The sequence below is a fragment of the Idiotropiscis lumnitzeri genome, unplaced genomic scaffold (assembly GCF_059441095.1).
Source record: "Idiotropiscis lumnitzeri isolate Australia: NSW breed Sydney's pygmy pipehorse unplaced genomic scaffold, RoL_Ilum_1.0 HiC_scaffold_179, whole genome shotgun sequence".
In the NCBI taxonomy this organism is placed as follows: Eukaryota; Metazoa; Chordata; class Actinopteri; order Syngnathiformes; family Syngnathidae; genus Idiotropiscis; species Idiotropiscis lumnitzeri.
This window is the reverse complement of record NW_028283717.1, coordinates 173650-187565: the sequence shown is the minus strand read 5'-3', so window position 1 is coordinate 187565 and position 13916 is coordinate 173650. Positions and strand designations below refer to the sequence as shown.

At 40.6% G+C, this 13916-nt stretch overlaps 1 long non-coding RNA gene across 1 annotated transcript; it reads left to right on the top strand.

Annotated features, from left to right (window-relative positions):
* Positions 1–1352: 1352 nt before the first annotated feature.
* On the top strand, positions 1353–5232 carry LOC148314955 (uncharacterized). Its single transcript, XR_015841387.1, has 3 exons — positions 1353–1450; positions 2702–2890; positions 5185–5232. It is a non-coding gene; the product is annotated as an uncharacterized LOC148314955 (long non-coding RNA).
* The last annotated feature ends 8684 nt before the right edge of the window (positions 5233–13916 follow it).

Below are 13916 nucleotides of genomic sequence, written 5' to 3'. Positions count from 1 at the left end.
AGCACCATGGATGTGGGCCTACAACACTGGCCTAGCAAACATGTGCTCCTACATCGACATAATTGACGAGCTCCAGTTAAGCATTGAATAATTATAAAACGTCATGGTGCTTTTACTCATTTAAAGAACTAAACCGACGCGTATTTTCATCCGGTGGTCAGGTTTGCATTGAATGTGAGCACGAGGGACGCTAGCTTGTTGCGTTAGCTTTGCGGAGCTAACAGCTTGCACTTTTGTTATAGAACAACAGAATGCAAGTACCATGATAATTTCTGTCATTAATTTTTGTGTAAGACACGATGTTCACTGGTTAATTACATGATTCTTAAAGCAAAGGTTACTGTGAATGCAATTTTGGTAAGATTTTTGTAGTCACACTGCATAAATCTGTCTGTCTGTTGTTTAAACTTCAATATAAACTATTATGGTTGAAATCATTAATTGGGATGGAGGGATTGATATTTTTTTAATTTATAATTTATTTTTCTTACACTGATATTGTTAAAACTCCATTTAGCCTATAGTATTAATAATTCTCAACACAAAACTGTCTTTTTTCTTTATAGAATAAACAATGCCTTCCCTGAGATGCAGGAAGTCCCCAAAGCAGGATACTATTGAACATGCAGTCAAGGGTCTGGACAAGACTGCAGAGTTAGAAGCGAAGTATATAAACTCATTTAAAGGTATGATGTTAACGCTTTTGCTAAGATATATTATTGTTTTCTGATAACCAAGCTGACATCGTTTTTTAAGTGGTTATTTTACATTAAGAGTGTCTTGACCTTTTCTTTTGTCAGTTTCAAGTTATTTCAGTGAGCGTGAAACCTGATGGTAGGAGTTCTATCTAAATTAAGGCTGTACTTGATGACGCCCTCCGGCATTTTTATACCACAATAGACCAGTGAACAAGTCCGATATTGATAGTCTAGTGTAAAGCACGTTATACGTCACAGAGATCACGTGACGCGATCCAATATGACTGTGTATACAGTGTATGTCATTGTTATGAAACTAAATAATCTTAAAGTTTTTTTTTTACGTAACCAGGTGCCATTGACATTTGTACTTTCAGTCCTAATACATACTGGCTAATGCAATGCTGGAAAATGAATTTTGGCTGGTCTGTTCCTTTAAAATCATAAAGAAGGGCTCTGCTCTATCCCTCACAAGAAGCAATGTTTCAAACCACCCTACATTAGTATAGTGGCCCAAATGAATATGATGACTCCTTATTTGTGTGCTTAAAAATATGACGAAGCTATCTTGATTTCCCTGTTAACTAGGTCGAGGAGTATTTACCAAGGCCCCTTTCAGGAAAGACGACTTTATTCTTTATTATGGAGTACAGAGGAAAATTGATAGATTCTGATAAATCTCAACGCAGGAAGATGGATGGAAGAGGCACTGTCTTTTTGTTTGACTTCCGCCGGCAAGAAAAAACTTGGAGGTGAGGCAAAGATTGAGATGTTATCTTATTTTTGTTTTTATTTAAAAAAATAAACACATACTCATCCCATAAGTGTTTGGGGAAAAATCATTCTCTAAGCAAAAATGTATACCGTATTTTCGCACCCAAAAGACGTGCCGTGTCAAAGGGCGCAACACCTGTTGAGGCCGCTATTTCTGTCTTTGTAACATATACTGGACGCACCGCCTGACAAGACGATAGCACAGCTGCTGTTAGCATAGCATGAACTTGGCAGAGCTGCCCACACTGACACAGCGGATAGCAGCCTACTATGCCCCAATAACATGAGCAATCACCCCATTGTTGCAGCAGACGCCAAGTCTCTATTGACAATAGCTGACAATGGCTCAGGCCAATATTAGGTGCATTGGCAATAGCCTACAAAGCAACGTCAGGGGAGGGACTTGGCTGCTCACCACACTCCTTAGAGTCACGGTTTCAAAAAAAAATAAAAAACTCATCATACAAGCAAACAATGAAACATAGAAATAAGATTAACACAAACATGTATCTCTCATGCCATCAATATACCCAAAAAAAATGAAAATAATACAAAAGCCACTCAGCCTTAGCTAATTCAAGCAATGCATTCTGGGAGCAGAGACCCACAATCCCATAGCTGTTTAGAGAGATTTGCATGGCTGTTTAAAGAGATGTGCTGTTATGCTTTGGACTTTTTGTCTGTTGTCTAAACCTGGGACGTTTCTTGCTTGCAATAACATAAATGATAAGACAGACTAAAACATTGTGGACAGCTGCCCTTTGTCCAGCTTTTTCCAACACCATCACCCAAACATTATAGTCAGATGGTGTATTTGTCACGGTCGATTGTAAGCATGGACAACTCACTCTTTGCCCAGCAGGGTGTGCTAACATGCACTTCCAACAGCTCGTTGATGACAAGGGCTGATGGACGTGAGTGGTACTTTGTCCATTTAATGGACGCATCGACTGACAGGGCGCTTTGTTTGCTTATGACTGCGAAAATACGGTAATTACTTTTATTCATGCGTTGAATCTGTACAAATGAAAATATAGACCATGAAGTCTCAAAGACAAGCTGTTAATAGGGTCTGATTCCAATAGAAATTTCTTGTATGATTTGATTTAGAAGATTTAAAAATTGTGGATTTCCTATTTTTATGTTTTGTGTACACAAGATTGTCTCAAAGATTAATTTCTGACATTGATTGAATAATTGTTTTTTTTTTTTTTTAAATCTATTTTAAGTGTTGATGCCGCTCAAGAAGATGGCAGTCTGGGAAGACTGGTTAATGATGACCACATGCACCCCAACTGTAAAATGAAGAAGAAGACAACAGAGGACAGACCACACCTCTGTCTGTTTGCGCTCCGAGACATTGATGTTGGCGAAGAAATAACTTAAGACTATGGACCAGCTGGCCTTGGAGAACACAGGTTTGTAAGATGCATCTTTAAGTACAATAACAGAGCCCACTTGTGGTGTTCTGGTGATGTAGTTTCCAATTAGTTTGGCAATCTAATAAATGTATGTTGAGGTTTCTATGGAAGTTGAACATGCTGACTGACTGGGGGAGTTCTCCATTGTCCACTATCTGTAATTCAAATTTGTGGGTCTGAGTCAAAGTTTGGCTCTTCAGGAACAACGAACTGGTCAGGGAGTGACAGTATTACAAAGTTCTGCGTTACTCTTTTCTGGGCGGTGGCCCTGTTAGGCCATCATATGCCATATTGCAAATATCCCCATTGTGGGACTAATTAAGGACATCTTTATGTTGTGGTTTCCCTACCAGAACCAGCACCAACCCTGTATATTCATGATATAAAACACTGTTTCAATTTGATATTTAGCCTTTCTATACTGTAAAAATAGAAGACCCCAGGCTTTCCTGCGCCCCCTTGCCCAATTGGTGGTGTTCAGGAGACAACCTGGGACTGAAATATCAGTCACAACCAGTGTTGTTTTCGTCACTGATGACTATGACGAAAATACTTCGTTAACGCCCCTTTTTTAATGACGATGACAAGCTAAACGAGGTTCTTTTATGACGAAAACATGACGTGATGTACATGAATTTTTTTCGTTGACGAGACAAAATTGTTAGCATGTGGTTCATAAATTATTTTATGTTGCTTTTAGTGAAATAAAGCCACAACAGTTGCCCAACAAAATGTTTTGCTTCTCTGCTTATTTTGGAGCAGTGAGCATTGATTCCACTGTTGCCACTTTTTTCTGTTTGTAATGAAGAATCCTTTGTAGTCCATCCAAAAGTCTTTGTTATTGGGTGGAAACCTTGAATGCCTTGTTTTAACTCAAATGGACTTAAACCCATCCATCCATCCATCCGTTATCTGTACCGCTTCTCCTCACTAGGGTCGCGGGGGGTGTTGGAGCCGATCCCAGCTGTCTTCGGCAGTAGGCGAGGTACACCCTTGAATTGGTGTCCAGCCAATCGCAGGGCATACATAGACGAACAACCATCCACGCTCACACTCATGCCTAGGGGCAATTAGAGTGTCCAAGCAACTTGCCATGCATGTTTTAAGAATATGGGAGGAAACCGAATTACCCAGAGGAAACCCATGCAGGAAGGCCGGAGCCAGAATCGTACCTACGACCTCAATATTGTGAGGCCATCCTGCTAACCAGTTGGGCCACCGTGCCGCTTGGACTAAAACCTTTGTGAATAAATTGACGAAAACTAGGGTAAAACTTTTTTTGCGTTTCCGTCGATTAAAACTGGACTAAAACCCTTTTTTTAGTTTTCGTTGACTAAAACTGGACTAAAACTATAACGAATTGGGATGACTAAATGTGATGTAAACAAATCAGCACTTTGTCCAAATGACTTGGACAAAATCTAAAATGCCTGCCAAAAACAACACTGGTCACAACACGCGTCTACAGAAGATTAATTGGCATGGGCGAAATTAATTAGTTTTATTTCATTCATGATCTTATGTTTTGTTTTGGGTGGCTAAGGCTTAAAATGTGTAAAAATCTAATCCAACCTCAAATATAATTAATTCAATAAATTTATGATGCTACTAAAACATCGAAGCAGCCTCCTCCAGGCTTTACAGACTCAGAAATGGAGGTATGCGTATCGTGTACTCATCCTGTCGTGTCTCGAGATGTTAAAATTGCAGTTAGATAGACGTGTGCTGATTAGACAAGACTTCTAATATATCTGGTGTCACAGGATATTTGTCAGTGAATGTGTATGTCTGGTTTGAGGCTCACTCAGCTTTTTCTTGTGTTGTGGGGTCCAGTTGAGTTGAATTGCGTGTCAGGTATGTTGGCCATCTGACACCCAACTGTCAGGTTTGTGTTTGTGGGGACCCCGTAGAGCCATTTTTATTGTTGACATAAATCATAGCTAATCATCTTTTCCTTCATTATCATATGAAATACAGTTAGGAGTTGTATGTGCCTTTACTATGTTATAATCTTAGAACCTACCAGCCACTACAGGTGTCCGACAAGAAGACTTTTGGCTGTCCTGTGCTCCATTGCGCCCCTGGTGGCGTTCAAAAGACAACCTGTGACTGAAATATCAGTCACAACATATCTCTACTGAAGATTAATTGTCATGCGCTAAAGTAATTGGTTTTGTTTCATTCGTGAACTTGTTAGTTTTTGTTTTGGGTGGCCAAAGCCTAAAATGTGTAAAATTCTGATCCATTTTCTTTTTTTAATTCATTAAATTAATATTCAACTTGTTCATTAGGATGGAGGACAACCGACAATGACTGAATCGGCTGAGGTTGATGCCACCAGAACATCGAAGCAGCCTTCTCAAGTTTTGACAGACTCTGAAAAGGAGGTATGCGTATCATGTGGTCATCCTGTCGTGTCTTGAGATGTTAAAATTACAGTTAGATAGACCTGTGCTGGTTGGACAAGTTTTCTAATATATCTGGACATAAATCGTAGCTAATAATATTTTCCCTCATCATCATATGATATACAGTTATGCCTAGTATATGTCTTTACTATGTTACAATCTAAGAACCTACCAGCCACTACAGTTCTCTCATTGGGAGACTTAAGCTTTCGTCAGGTTGTCGACTGCTGCATTGCCCTCTTATTGGCTTTAAGTACACAACCTGTAACTGAATTATCTGTCAGAACAGAACCTATGTGTCTACAGCAGGTGATTTGGCATGTGGATTCTTCAGATTTTTAGAAAATAGGTAAAATTGTGATCAAAAGTTTAAAATGTCTAAAATTCTGGTATAGTTTGCAATAGTATATCTATTAAATCATTTCAAAACTTCTTAACAAGGATGGAGAACATTGGCTGTGACCGAATTGGTTGAGGTTTAGATTACCAGGACCATTGAGCAGCCTCCTCGGGATCTACAAATTTAGGAATGAAGATATGCATCCCATGTTACAATCCTGTTATGGCCCGAGGTTTTGAAGTTGCAGTTACATATTGGGCTGGGCGATATGGCTGATAAGTACATAGCGATATAAGTATTTCATATGGGTCCATCGATACACATTGAATTCTTTTTTTATATTATTTTATTTATTATCGTTTTTATTTTCCAATATTTTCACTGCCCTGTTAAAAAAACATTTAATGTAGTTTTCCTCCCGGGAGCTTTTTGTTACGGTCAATTAATTTTGTTATTACATTATTTTGTCATATCATTCATCAATATTTTAGTTTTTTTTTTTTTTTCAAATAGAATTAAGACCTTTTTCTGTGCAGATTCCTCTGGGGATTAAGTATTTAATGGGTTCTCAATTTTCTCTTGGACTCTGATGCAACCCAGTCTCCTCCCTTGGACAAAAAATATGGGCTGAATCTTCCTTGGAATAACGACACAGATTCTGACGAATCATTGTCAAATCCTGCCCCTGAACTTTGCGCCTCAGACCCAGACCATATTACTATCCCAAGGCTCAGGAGGACCAAAAGTATACAGGTAAACAACCCATATAGATTTCAGGGAATCTTACAAGCAAATTGCATATATTTTATTGGTCTCCTGCCTTCTATCCTTTATATTTCGTTGTTGTTGTTTTTTAGATTAAAAAAACAGGCTGACTTTGGAATGGATAAGCATTATTACTCCAACTCAGATGACAGTGGAGATGAATATATTCCGGATACAAGTGAGGCCTCTGATTCAGACGGAAGTGAATCTTTGAAAATTGTGGACCCTCTCTTGAAGTCTAAGAATGCCTTCAGAGATTTTTCTCCCACACCACGAATCTCAAAAGCCACCTCAACGCAGGTTGTTAATCAAGGGCGTTCACCCGTTCGGAGGAGTAGCAGCACTGGTGTGATTCTTGAATTCTATGGCTCTTCAAATATTTGTGCAGTTTAACACAAATCATCCAAAATAGAATTCAAGCACATCTGTGACAGAAATTCAAATTCAGAAGTCAAAGAGAGAGAACAAAAAAAAAAATCTAATGCTGCGCTTCTTCCGAAGACATATACTGTAAACATTAAATGTATGTTAGGACAATCTTGAAAAAAGTATTAGAACACCCTTTACTTTTATTTCTTGTTAATTTTATTAACCAAAATATGTCCATTTTTATTACAGATTAATGAATACAAAATTAAAACTCTAATCAGCTACTTTTTAATCGTTATATTTGTATAAACAAATGTTATACATCTGTGTGTTAACTTATACAAGAAATGACGGAAAAGCAAGGGTGGTTTAGTATTTTTTTATCGTATATAGTCTGTATAATATCTTTAACCTATGCTGATGCTGTTTAATACTGATTTAAATAATAATAATAATGTCATAATCTGTTGGTTTTACATGAACAAAACCTTTCAAGCACTTTTTAAAATTCTAAATACTACCTCTTGTCAGTAAGTTGGTTCACAGCACTGCCTTGGAGTGAAAGTGTGTAGTGCTGAGACAGTCGGTATGTGCTGAGTCGTCTGACGTTTGTGTGACTGGTACCCAGGAAGGTAGCAAAACCAGGCAGTGTGTATGTCGTACCCAGGAAGGCAGAGAAACCAAGCAATATGTATGTGGTACCCACGAAGGCAGAGAAACTAAGCAGTGTGTATGTGGTACCCGGGAAGGTAGCAAAACCAGGGAGTGTGCATAGATACAGACCCCAAAAGTGATTAAAACCAAATAAAGTCCCCAGAAGATCATCTGTAGTCAGGTGAAGGACCCTGTACTTTGTTCAACTCATTTACTCCCTTAGACGTACAAAGACGTCTTTTAATGCAATGGCGCCCTCTACCAAAGACGTATAAGTACGTTTCCTGTCTTTTTTACGTCATAGTGTACATAAGGGTCTGATGCAACCTCTGACTGAGAATCAGCCTTGTCCGCATTGTGAATCATGTAAAAATCACCCAGCAGGGGGCAGAGGTGCAAAAGATCCGCCTTGAATCTGCGCCAGAGGTACAAATGGGGGGCGGGATCCTGGGGTAGACTTATAAGTGTGGAGAGCAGCGTGGGTAGCAGCAGCATCGGCAGCACTAGCAGCAGTCGCATTAGTAGCGTTAGCAATGAAATCCTCCAAGCAAATGACGATCGAGGAATGCGTTTTTGTAAAAAAAAGCTTCCTAAAAGCATCAAGGCGATGGAGACGCTTTGGTTGAGAGGATGACGCTTCGTCATCGTCACAACAAACAGGCGTCTAAAGAGGGTGCGCGTGCCTTGCGGCCTGCATCGCCTGCCTTCGGACAATAGCCAAAGCAGCTGAGAGTCCTCACCAGATCCCCCCGAACGAGGAGGTAAGCGCTCGCAAGTTACCATTGAACATGTGGTTTTACCCCTCATGCTTTTATTGTACATATCATGCATCTTGCGGGCAGAAAATGTCGCATAAATGTGCAGTTAGACGCGAGCGTATCTCCTCCCCGACGAGGAAACAACAATACTGAATGGTGTGGTAATCATGCATACTTTCTAAAATTCACAGATTGTGCATCCCGCGGCAAGAAAGTTCCTCCTCGTCTTGTTGGTGTAAAGAAAGGTAAATTATAATATGAAACTTCACACGCCAGCAATAAAATGCAGCAATAAATATATATTTCCAATTGTTTATATTTCTGTAATTTACAGGTTGTGCATCAGGAAGCAGTGGTTCCGGATGGCGTCACACTGGATGGCAACCGAGGAAAATCGACTTTACAGCAACCCCTGGACCACTGAATGCCGCTGCCCATTTGGAGTCTGAGGAGCCAGCTGATTTCCTGCAGCTGTTTCTCACGGATGAGCTTCTGCAGCACATCGCGGATGCCAGCAATCACTTCCCAGACAATTATTTTCACACAAACCCCAGTGGACAAACACAAGCTCGCCTATTTTCCACGGACCAGCAAAGCCAGACCACAACGAAAGTGTCGGGTCTGTTTGCGCAAAGGCAAACGGAGTGAAACAAGAATGTGGTGTGAACTATGTTGTGTGCCCTTGCATCAAGGCAACTGTTTTATTTTATATCACACCAAAAAAAAGTATGTATGACACTGATGTATTTCATTTTTGTACATAGTTCAACAGTTCAGTCGTTTAGTGTTATGTGCAAATAAATTTATTTTATCAAAAACATATTTTTTGTGCTTTTTTTTGTTATTTTATAGAAGGCATGCATTATTTAGATGTTAGAGGTGTCATAAAAGCCATAAATAATAGTGTCAAAGTTCAAATTATGGTCAAAATGCATCAGTTTACAAAAAGCTCATTTTCTCAGTTTTTTCCCCAGGGATTGGAGTTTTCATGAAATTTAGCTATTTTCAAATGCCGATTGTTCAAGAATGGAAAAAGATAGGAACAAACATTTTTTTTCTGTTGAAAGAAGAGAGTCTCATCTTTCTTCGGGTGTGCTCCATGTCTATATAGCATTAGAATACAATATTCTGTGGGCCTTGCAATATTAGTCAAAACCCAGGAAAACTCTGGGATTGAGTGGGTTGCTCCAGTGAAAATGGCTGGTATTTAATGAGTTAAGACTGGTTAGGACATCCGGCTCGCAGTCCCAAGGTGCAGGGTTCGATCCCGGGACCCAGCTTTCCTGTGTGGAGGTTGCATTTGTGAGTGAGTTTGAGCGCAGATGGTTGTTCGTCTTTGCGTGCCCTGCGATTGGCTGGCAACCACTTCAGGGTGTGCCCCGCCTACTGCCCGTTGACAGCTGGGTAGGCTCCAGCACGCTATCCTTGTGAGAATAAGCGGATTGGATATTACATGTATGTGTTTATGCCCTAGGCCAGGCGAGGGCAAACTACGGCCCGGGGGCCACATGCGGCCCGTTAAAAGTTTTAATCCGGGCCGCCGAACTTGAAAAAAATTTAATGAATAAACCTTGTTAATGTTTTATTTTCTAAACACTGTGGTTTTCAAAGACAAATATTATTGTTGGAATGCTTTTATTCACTTTCATATAAAATTAAATGTATTTTTTTTCTCAGATGAGGTGAGGTTTCCAAAACACTCCATCCATCTGCTCCTGGTCCGGCCCCTCTGTCATATTTTAGAACCCATTGTGGTCCTCCAATCAAAAAGTTTGCCCGCCCCTGCCCTAGGCTTTGTGTCTTTGCTTGGTTGACTGTGTAATGAGTGTATGAATGCATTTCTTTCTACCAGACACCTTGGACTTCCCATGGCAGATTAATAATCTATTTTATCTATCCATCAGGGTCACGAATGTCATTTGATGAGTAGAGAATTTAGAGTCTCCAATTAACCTAATATACATGGATTTGCGCATGGAAACCTGAGAAAAAGCCCTTAGTCCTACTTTTCCATCTGAACCACTTTATCCTCACGAGGGTCACAGCCGTGACATCCCAGCTGACTTCAGAAAGTAAGTGGGCGACGACTCATGATCTCTTGGTTGAATAATATTGTTAGGGGCTCAAAATGGCCCTCTACAATAAAATGGCAGAAGAATATTACATACTCTCTGGCAGAAGAATATTGCGTTTTTTTGTTTTGTCCAATTAACTTAAATAAAACTTGGGAAAATTTAATGATTACATGTAAACCAGCTGGTCTTCCCCATACCAAGCCCTGGCTAAAACTGACTGAAAAATGCATGATGTGTGCCTTTTAAACTCCTCGGCCCATCCACTATGCCAGGGATGGGCAAACTTTTTGATTGGGAGGGGGGGGGGGGCACAATGAGTCCTAAAATACATTTAATTTTAAACGAGAGTGAACAAAAGCATTACAACAATATATATGTCTTTGAAAAACTACAGTATTTAGAAAATAAACCATTAACAAGGCTTATTCATTTAATTTTTTTCAAGTTTGGGGGGCTGGATTGAAACGTTTAACGGGCCACAAGTGGCCCCCGGGCCGTAGTTTGCCCAAGTGCCCTAAGCCAATTGATTCTAAAAAATAACAGTTTTCTTCATCAAAACAACATTTTATGATCAACATAAATGTTAGTGAGTACATAAAGGTATACTCATTCGATCTATCATAACCCCATGCACTTAGACTGTACAAAAAAAAGAAAATTTTTATTTTAAAACCTAGTATTTCGCCATGACGTCACACGCTAGCGTCAAGTGCTTGGCGCTAAAAACCCGGAAGTAACAGCGGCGCTCGGTTTGAAAGTGGAGAGTTGTGCATGGTAGGCGAGTTCGGGAGAAATGTTTGTTGAACACGAGGACTGTGGCGTAGAAGATGGTTTAACAGCGATCTAGTGCGCACCCAACCGTGATGGCTGACCAACGAAATAAATGTGGACCGACGGAGTGGACTGACAGGACGTGGAAAACAGGTGTGTGGCATGTGTGCGTGTGCACGAATGTGGTAGCGCGTTCACTATGGTGGCAGCGATCGCAAAGCAGCAGCACCACTCCTTGACAAAAGTATTGTACTTTCTCTGATGTTTTGGGTTTGCTCTGCTTTGGGGTTTGTAGTTCTGGCCACGCAAAAGTAACAAAGCAAGTTCTTGGATGTCTGCTTTTTTCTTGAACTGTTAATTGGTTAACATCGTGGCTCTTATTTTTATCTAATGTATGGAGTTTGGTGGCTATCTATATGCACAACTATATTAGTTGCACTTGAAATTGCATACAGAAAATTAGTATAAATAGGTTACGCTATAAAGTATAACAATATTAACAATCGTTATTGTTGTTACTGTTTATTTATTTTATTTTGCAATAACTGTGCTCCAAGCTTAGCTGTTGTGCCAGCTGCCAAGTAAAAATATGTAATCTCACTCAATAATAGGAATAAATACTTAACTAACATCTCAATTTTTCGGGTTGGGCTGTGGGGGAGGGGAGGGTGGCTGCCTGACATAAAGCAGACTGTCCTGCACATGCGCAGACCAGCCGAGTGTGTGAAGTGTGCGTAAGTGCAGTACCGGGACCGACCACTAGACAGCGATCCTGAGTAATTTTTCCGCACACACATTTCTAGCACACTCGTCTTGTTTTTGTGACCTTCCTGGGAAGCCCTGAAACTTTGACAGGACCTCCCCCTGAGCTTCTTATCACTGAATTCAATGCTCTTTTTTGTGGGGCCCAGATTTTTGGTCCCCACAAAAATTTTGGTCCCCTACAGTGGGTGTGCTGTCCGATGTTGGTCCCCAACATGTAGCTTATACAAACACACACACACACCCCTACTTGTTTTTGTGACATTGTTGGGCCACCTGAGCAAAACTCACATTGTGGGAACCACCCTTTCTAGTGGTTGTACAGCTCTGAAAAAAATCAGGCAGTGTCCAGGAATTTAGTTAAACACAAAAAACACTTCAAATTACCAATTAATGACCTGGAGGTCAAATGAGTGACTCAAGTGCATGTAATTCAGTCACTGTAGCCCAAAGATTCTCTGGGCCAGTGGATGAACCATTATTCGTCTTGGACAGCATTGAAGCAGGCCGTAGCCTGGTTTCTAAAGCTGAAAGACTTACTGACAGAGTAAAGGAAAATAGAAAGGAGTTAATCACATTAGGTGAAGAAGGCAAGATGAATTTATTCAAGAGAACTGTCAAAGGAAAGTATTTGACCTGCAACGACTTGGATAAAGCAGAAAGAGAACTTGTGAAATACTGTCAAAGGCGAAGTTTCAAAAAAGATTTAGCCATATTTGAAAAACAAAAAAGGGTGAAGAAAAGTAGCCCACTTTACAAGTTCAATATAGTACTTCAAGATGGTGTCATGAGGGTTGGTGGACAGTTGAGCCACGCAGCCATGCCTGAAACAGCAAAACAGCAAGCCATCTTGCCAAGGATTCACATAACACAAAGCTAGTCCTGAGATACATTCATGAGATTACAGCTCATGCTGGAAGGAACCACATGATGGCTAATCTGCATCAACAGTTTTGGATACCTCGAGCTGCTAGAGTCATCAGAAGAGTGCTACCTGACGATCCGCCTTTCAAGAGAATTGGCGTTGATTATTTTGGTCCATTCTAAGTAAGTAGGGTTAGAGGACAAGTAAAGAGATACGGCGTGATTTTTACATGTCTCGCTGTACGAGCCGTACATCTGGAAATTGCATCTTCACGTGACACAGATGCTTGTCTCAACGCAATCCGAAGATTTCTTGTCAGAAGAGGACAAGTGAGAGAGATGTATTCTGATAACGGAACCAACTTTAGATCAGCTGACAGTGAAATGAAGAAATCAATCAAAGAATGGAACACTAAGTAAATCGAGAAACACTTGCTGCAAAAAGGTATTCAGTGGCATAGCAATCCCCCAGCAGGTTCCCACCACGGAGGAAGCTGTGAGCGACTTATTTGGTCTGTGAGAAAAATCCTGAATGTCACTGTAAAAGAACAAATTTCGGGTGAAGAAAGTCAATATACCTTGCTTGGTGAGGCTGAAGCAGTTATAAACAGCAGGCCTATCACAAGGACATCTTCCGACCTCAACGACTTGGAAGCACTCACACCCAACACTCTGTTGTGGCTGAAGGTCAAACCTGAGTTACCTCCTGGAGTCTTCTGTAAAGACGACCAATACGCCCCAATACGTACCTCTGGGAATGAGCTGGTCAGCTCTTTAAAGAGTATTATGTAAGTTGAAATACATTAATCCATTTTTCTTTTTTGGACCATCTTTAACTGTGTAGTGTGTAATGTCTAAAATACAAAATGATCTGATTTTAGGGTGCAGTTGACGACTGTGGCACAGGTCCTCGCTCTACAAGTGCTAATAGTCTTCGGCAAAGAGAAAAATCTGCCATAAGGTACAGAAAACATTGGCATCAGAGTAAATGGATGCATGTTTTTGCAATGTGCGAGGAAACTGGCGAACTCAGAGAAAACTACGCAGGCTTGGGAGAACATGCAAACTCTACACAGGAAGGCCGGAGCCGGAATCGATCCCACAACCTCTGCATTGTGAGACCATCGTGCTCACAAGTCGCCCACCGTGGCGGCCGTCCATTATGAATGCCATCCCACCATCCATTATCTGTACGGCTTCTCCTCACAAGGGTTGCGGGGGGTGCTGGAGCCTATCCCAGCTATCTTGGGGCAGTAG